Consider the following 8,272-nt stretch of genomic DNA (forward strand, 5'->3'; position numbering starts at 1 on the left):
TGTTGTTGCGCTATGTTTTAGTAGGATCTCTATTGAGCTCTTTATGAACTTGATGGGATGGGCAAAGGGGTGGCTGAAACATAAATTCCTTCTAGAATATCTAAAGTCATTCTTAGGCTTTATCAAACTTGTGAACTGAGTAGAGGGGGATTCGCATATGGAGCGGACATTATATGGACTAGGAAGAGATTGGTTGGAGATTAGCTACTGATATAATAGAGTAGAATATATAGTAGGTAGTATATAGTGTTTAAGAGCTAGATAATGATGGACCTTCAGTTAATATATATATAAGGAATGATACAGAAGGCTCGTAACCAGGCTATAATAACCAAGGATATGCTATGCATGAATTCTCCAAGGACTCCCCTCATAGGGTTGCTATTTGAGCCTCTCTAACTCATAGGAATAGAGTATATGGAATTATCTTTTATACTTAAAGTAGTATGGAAGATAGGCCTCTATTTTGACATGCCTTACAAAGATACCCATATCTCTCGGTGAAATAATTTTCTGGTTGTATTGCAAGTACCAAGGCGTATAGCAGAGAGCTATTGTGATGTGGTAGGGCTATATAAAGGTGGGTGATGAGTCTCCGGACCCCAATGAGTGTATATATGCATTATTATAATTATGTAGGGAGTGATTTGTGGCTTAGATAAACCATTGTTAAATAGGAGTAACAGAACCTTTGTAATCAGGGAGTTATAGTGAGTGATATTGTGCAAAAGGTTAAAAGAAAGGATGAAACAAAAAGAAAAAAAAAGTAATATATGACTTTAAGATAGTTTCCAGTCAGATCCAGGGAAGCCTAGTTAACAGTAGGTTACACATATATCCAGTTACAATAAATATTAAACAGTATACTATTCACAATATTTTGGAAGTGAATAGACTTCAGAGCAATAAGCAACAAAATACATGACCCTAGTAACATTAGTTCCTTATAGCATAGCTGTGAGAGTTTCCAAAAGGGAGATAAAGTTCTGTTGTTGTGAACTAGATGCTATCTTGACTACTTGCTATCTAATATAGTGAGAGTTAGCTACACTACAGAACAGTATAGATGTTTACAAGTTACACAGATATTAATCCCATGGAGAAGTTTGACAGCTGTGAGCGCCAAGCAAGAACACAACGCTCCTCTGGGAAGAATATATAGTAAAGGGGAGCTATGTTGTGCTTCATTTACTTTTGTCATGGAATATACATACCAGCACTGTATAGTATTCTGGGTAATTAGGAGGCTCAGAGAGAGTGAATACCATATTCATCTAACATCTAGTATCCAATGATAGCCACTCTATAGCATACCAATGTCTGAGCGATAATAATGTGCAAAGGGTGGGAGTAGTGTGAGCCACTAAGGAGAAGATAGAATAAATTAGTAACATGGGGGAACCTCAGGATTGATATGCCACTATAACTTCGGAGTATATGGGCTAACAGTGTGATTGGTTGTTACAGATAGCATATTATCTGGCCTCCACTTTGAATTATGTTATAGTTTAGAGATCCCCTAACGTTGCACAAAGGGCCCATGTACATAAATCGTTGTGAGCTAGTCTTGTTAGTGAGGTCTGTTAGACATGTAAGGGAAACGTTCATATGTACCTTTAGGAATACAGCAATCATTACTTATAGTACTAAATGAAGGGCATTACAGCACATGAGTATACAAATAAAATAAAAAGGAAAACAACAGGGTCAAAAATCAAACTTAATGTTAAATAAAAAAGACCTGCGATGAGGGGATGAAACACAATAGGTAAATAACATTTTAAGAAAAACTAAGTGCACAAAAATGTCCCCAGTATTTGGGCTTGCTCGCCTCATGTCGTTCTTAGATCCTACCTGTCGTCTAACTTATACCGCGAGCAAGACCAAGGTAAAAAGTGTCTCTCAGTGTTCTCGACATAATGAGGCCAGCTCTTAGTAGCCATTGTCTCTAAGTGGTAAGGAGAGGGGCCAAATATAGGTAGATCCAAATAGATGACCTTAGCAAATGCGGCTGACTTACTTGCTGACCGATGCTCGTGGCTGCAGCAACTCACCGAGAACATCTGAGGCCTCTAGCCCACTCCCCTTCTGAGAGAAACAGGAGTCTTATGCCAATAGTGATCGGTCCCTTGGTGCATGGTGGTAGGCGGGGGAGCATTCGATCCGAAGGTCCGTAGAAAGATTGCGTGGACTGCTGGCGGAGGGCATGCTCCGGACACTGATATCTGAGCTAGGCTCACGCATTGAGTAAGTTGTATGGGCTCTTGAGTGGTTTTGGGTGGAGGTTCTGAGGACTTTAAAGTATTGCCGGGGGAGAGCTTATATTGTCCCCAGTTCAACAGTCCGCTATTTAGATCGGCCAGTCCGTTTGATTGGAGGTTGCAGGGAGTTGAGGTATGTCGGTAATCGACCTTGTGATCGATATAGTCTGAGATCAGCTCATCAGAGTACCCTTCAGAAGTTAGGAAGGCGTTCTGCAGATGTCGCAGCTCGTGAGTGGGGGTACTATCGTCGGTAAGTGATAGGAGCGGGACGTCCGCTGACACTTCCATTGCCGCCATATTTGTAGTAGGGAAATCCTCACGCTTGGAGATAGACTTTACCAGATTCATCAAATCTTCAAATTGACTTGTCATCCGTTTTTCAAATGTAGCTAGTAGCAGTTGTATTTTGATATTAAAGTCCTCCATCGTAGAAATTACCGGGCAACTTGTCTAAAGATGGTATAATAATCTCTGTATGCCCGGTTGCTGTAATGTAGTTTTCTAGAGATCCAAAGAAAGGTGTAAAAGTCCAGTTTAAAAGCTTTTGAGGATGCACTACAGGTGTCATTCAGTACGGTAGAGTACCCTCTCTTTTGGGCTGTTAAAATCTGAACTGGATGGGTTGAGATGATTCAGATTTCCTTATGGATTGTGAGTCTTAAGAGGAGAGCTCTCAAAAACGCTGCCATCTTAGACGCTGGCCGGACACGCCCCCTCTGTATTTAGATTTATTTTAATTATATTAAAGTTAGGGGTGTTAGGGTTAGGGTTAGACTTAGGGTTAGGGGTTAATATATTTATTTAGTGTTAGTGATATGGGAGGCCAGAGGTTTAGGGGTTAATAACTTTAGTATAGTGGTGGCGACATTGGGGGCAGCAGATTAGGGGTTAATAAGTGTAGTTCGGTGTCGGCAATGTCGGGTCGGCAGCTTAGGGGTTAATAACAGTAATGTAGGTTGCGGTGATGTTAGGGACAGCAGATTAGGGGTTAATAAGGGTATGTAGGTGGCGACGACATTGGGGGCAGCAGATTAGGGGTTAATAATATTTAACTAGTGTTTGCGATGCGGGAGTGCGGCAATTTAGGGGTTAATATGTTTATTATAGTAGCGGTGATGTCCCGAGCGGCAGATTAGGGGTTAATAAATGTATTTTAGTGTTTGTGATGCGGGAGGGCCTTGGTTTACGGGTTAACAGGTAGTTTATGGGTGTTAGTGTACTTTGTAACACTTTAGTTATGAGTTTTATAGTACAGATTTGTAACGTAAAAGCCATAACTACTGACTTTAGATGGCGGTACGGATCTTGTAGTTATAGGCTGTACCACTCACTTTTTGGCCAGATAGGCAAACTCGTAATACTGGCGCTGTGGAAGTCCCATTGAAAAAGGACTTTTTAAAAAGTGAGGTAGTTACGTTGCGTGATGGACAAAAAAGTGTGCGATACAGATATACCTACAAGACTCGTAATAGCAGCGGTAGTGAAAATGAGCCACAACTATGCTTTTTCACTCATAACGCACAACTTGTAATCTAGCTGACAGCGACAGGTAAGCTCAGGAGCCTCAATGCAGAACTTAAAGACAGTTGGTTATTAGTGTTGTTGCTCTAAGGTAATATGTAAGCAATTATGCATTAAAAAAGTGCTGTAACAAATAAGAAAATTGTAATGTTTTGTACTTTTATGTCCCTTTAACGCAATGTGTGAACGTACACTTTCTATTTAAATGTTTCAAAATATGATAGTAAAAAGATATGTACAGTGTACAAACTATTAATCATACACTAATAAAGTTTTACGTTTTTGAAGAATAAGGGTCATGTTAGATGACGTAGACGTAGGCTGGGCATTGAAAATGACGTAAGAGACCACGGGGCGTACTGTGCAGAGGTCTGACCGCGCCCTCCAGCTCTCCTTGGCAGTCGTCAGGCGGGAGCCGGACGGAGCGGACGGGCCGTTTCTTGAGTCTACGGGTTGAGGTGAGGCTGTCCCTCAATGTGGGTTTGTAGCTATAGACAGGAAGACATCTCATTTGTGTTCTACAGCAACAGTTCAAATGTCAGAGCCCGTTATTGCTGTGAACTGCTCCTTGTCCTGAGTGTCCCTCGCCGGTGCTGTTCAGGCGGAAAGCCAATGAGATGGCTTGTTACATTAGCGGGGATGTGACAGATATGGCCTTTGGCTCGTGTAGGAGCTTGGGCGGAGCATGCGCTGCAGCTGTGTAAGTGGCACAGTGCACGAGTAGGGCTTCAGCGAAATCAAGTTTGATGGGCCCGTGCGCATGTTTCCGTATGCTTGGTGATGACCCCATAATGTCCATATACAGAATTGTGTATCCCTATATGTGTTAGGATCTAGGACTCGTATAAATAGATCTACAAATACCTCATTCAATCCGCACTAGCTTTCTTTTTATAGCTCGAAATGATTTAACATGGTCACTTTAATATATATTGTTTGCTGGTTCTGTTGTTAGAGATGTCCCTTATGTATGGAGAATGTAGAAATAACATAGTTTCGGAATGATGGTCAGGTCCCTCATTGCTGTGTCAAAAGTTTCAAATTCTATTTCTATAACCTTATGCTTCTTGGCGAGTCTGGACGTATTGACTCTGGGCCTGTAAAGGTTTTCTTGCATAGGGCAAGTTTATATAGGTCTGTGACTACTGTACCTCTTGTTACAGTGCAGTCATCGGTCAGTTTTATAAAGGGCACTTCATGACTCACGTGACCAGCTATTTCAGGGATGTCATCTGTACAAACAAACCCCACAAGCATCAGCTGTAGAAAGTAACACATGCAAGTGTAAAACACAAAAAAGATATACAAATACTATTTCTGAACTTTATTTTTTAAGAAAGCTATACTTTCATGTTTTACATTTTAAATGTTATGCACCTAGTTGTTACAATTTCCAAACAATGTTTGACACACAGTTACTGGAATGTGTCCACCTTCTCCCTCGGTAGCCTAAACCAGTTCTTCCTAAGCCCTTTGACGGCATGACCATTACAACTTATACTTGTATACTGTTTTCTGCACTGAAGGCCCAATTAAAGCCCTTTAAATGAATTTCCAACAACTCTACATACTTATAAAGTTATAGGCTATGTCCTTATCACCTAGCTCCCTGGATGATAAGGACATAGCTCATAACTCTATTAGTGGACAGTGCACCATTTAAATATTACTAATGTGCAGACATGAACTATAACATAATGCATCTTACTATTATAGAATTGCCGCAACACTATTATTTAGTTAATTGTTTTAACACTGAAGCAGGAAACTCATAAATGCTAATCATTATGGTTTGTTATGTGTCTGTGTGTATATATTTTTGTATATGATTTGGAAAGCGAGAATGCTCCCACTACACCATCTGGTTAGCCTGTCTCTAGCTAGATTCCAATAGTGTAGGATATGTACATATTCATTTCATCAAAGGATACCAAGTGAACAAAGTAAAGTTGATCATGCAAGCAAATTTAAAGGGACAGTTTACTCAAATGTCTCCCCTTTAATTTGTTCCCAATGATCCACGTTACCTGCTGGAGTGTATTAAATTGTTACAAGTATTTCCTTTACCATTATATTGGCATTTAAAATAGTTGATTTAGCCTGTGGTATCCCCACCTATTCTGAAAGTTTCTGGCCTGAGGTCCAAGCTATAGATAAGCTGTATAAACACAGCCAGCAGAAGAAATTACTCTCCCAGTGAGGTGTAGTAGAGATACAGTAATAAAATGTTAATTTTCCATTGTTCTCTCCAAGTATTGGTCTTTGGTTTACTAACAGATACAAGATAAAGAAGCATGTATATGTACACAATGTGATAAAGTAATGAGATCTGATTCTACCTATAAGTTCAACCCATTTTATTAGGTTGTGGCTTCAAAACACAAAATCAGCTATATCATATACACAAATAAACATTAAAAAGCAAATTCTCATACATATTTTATACTCTGCAGTTGGTAAAAAAAAAAAAGTAATTGGAAACACATTAAGGGGAACCGATTTTACAGTGCACTGTCCCTTTAAGTCTCAGAGCATGCAAGTTTATTTTTGACTTTTCTGTCCCTTTAAAATATCCAGGAAAAACAATTGATCTATACAGTCATGGCAAAATATCTTCAAATATTTATCTACATTATTTTTTAATTATATCATGGATTAACCAATGTGTATGCATAAATCACTCCAATCTCTTTATATAATTTGTTTTGTTATTGAAGAAATTAATAAAACAATTATTTAAAAAAAAAAAAAAATTGCTTTGCAAATTATTCCTTGGTGTAGAGCCCTAAATAGATATCCCTGGAATTTTCCTTTACCAAAGTGTTAAAGATCAGGGCTCCTATTGATCTGCTATTTGTTTCAAATATTCTGTATGCATGCATGAGTATATGCAGTCACATACCATTCTATGTTATAGGCTTCTATAGAGGATTAAAGTAACATGTTATTTTATATTTAGAACACCTTATATAGGATAACCGCATAGAATAAGGAAATAGATATGATGGTTATCAGTGTCTGGCTTGGACCGGTTTGTTTGCCTGTTATTTTGCGCAAAGGTATAAGAGTGCTTCGTCTTTCCACTTTAACTTTAGTGTCCCTTTTTAAAAATGCATTGAACTCAGAGGTTTATCACAATGTAAGATATTTTAATATTTTATTTAAACGTGTGTGTATATATATATATATATATATATATATATATATATATATTATGTCACTATTACTTCAAAGCTCCAGCGCAAGCTGCATGTTCTGAGTCATGAAACTTTGAAGGGACAGTCTAGTCAAAATTAAATTATCATGATTAAGATAGGGCAATCAATTTTAAACAACTTTCCAATTTACTTTTATCAAATTTGCTTTGTTCTTTTTGGGTATTCTTTGTTGAAAGCTAAACCTAGGTAGGCTCATATGCTAATTTCTAAGCCCTTGAAGGCCGCCTCTTACCTCAGTGCATTTTATTGGTTTTCACAGCTAGACGGCGCTAGTTCACGTGTGCCATATAGATAACATTGTGCTCACTCCCGTAAGGTTATTTGAGTCAGCACTGATTGGCTAAAATGCAAGTCTTTCAAAAGAACTGAGATAAGGGGCAGTCTGCAGAGTTTTAGATACAAGGTAATCACAGAGGTAAATTACTTTTAAAGAAGCTCAACTATCAAACAATACAACACTATTCAATAATCAGAGGGATGTCTAAGATGTATTTAGTTTTTAATGTCTCTTTGGGGACCTCTCTCCATTCCTTTACAAAAAAAGGAATGTATATAATTTTGTTTTTTGGAGTGAGATGAAACCCAAACTTTTTCTTTCATGATTTAGACAGAGCACACAAATATAAACAACTTCCCAATGTACTTCTTTTATCTAATTTACTTTGTTCTCTTGCTATGCTTTGTTAAAAAGCATATCTAGATAGGCTCAGAATCTGGGAGTTAGCTACTGATTGGTGGCTGCACATATACGCCTCTTGTGATTGGCTTACCAATGTGTTCAGCTAGTTCCCAGTAGTGGATTGCTGCTCCTTCAAGAAAGGATTACAACGGAATGAAGCAAAATTGATAACAGAAGTAAATTGGAAAGTTATTTACATATGTATGCTCTATATGATTCATGAAACAAAATGTTTGGGTTTAATGTCAGTTTAAATGTTATAATTTTACAAAATTTGAAAGTTGGGTTCCCTTCAGGGTATAAATTGCGTTATTAACATTCATAAATGGGCAACAATATTTAAAAATGTCATGCATATGATTGAGCAACATTTAAAAATATTTATTAATTTTTTTCAACATACACACAAATTAAGTTAAAGCTGGTTCTTTTTGATATTTTGAAAAGGACAGGAAAGTACAGGTCTGGACCATAAGACATAATTGCTCACTGGTTGGCATGCAAACCTCCCACTTCTTAATTGGGGATAGTGACACTTCACGGGCATGACAAAAAAAAGCCTTTCCTATGTGAAAAGAGCAAATTGGTAT

The 8,272-nt window shown here is 38.1% G+C and overlaps 1 protein-coding gene across 1 annotated transcript in view; it reads left to right on the plus strand.

The window, feature by feature from the left end:
* Positions 1–4,124: 4,124 nt before the first annotated feature.
* The window catches only part of OGDH (oxoglutarate dehydrogenase), a 281,110-nt gene continuing 276,962 nt past the window's right edge, over positions 4,125–8,272 (plus strand). Inside the window, exon 1 of the mRNA XM_053718145.1 lies at positions 4,125–4,243. The gene's annotated coding sequence lies outside the window, so the exon portion shown is untranslated. The remainder of the gene's footprint in view (positions 4,244–8,272) is intronic.

The sequence above is a fragment of the Bombina bombina genome, chromosome 6 (genome assembly GCF_027579735.1).
Source record: "Bombina bombina isolate aBomBom1 chromosome 6, aBomBom1.pri, whole genome shotgun sequence".
Classification (NCBI taxonomy): Eukaryota; Metazoa; Chordata; class Amphibia; order Anura; family Bombinatoridae; genus Bombina; species Bombina bombina.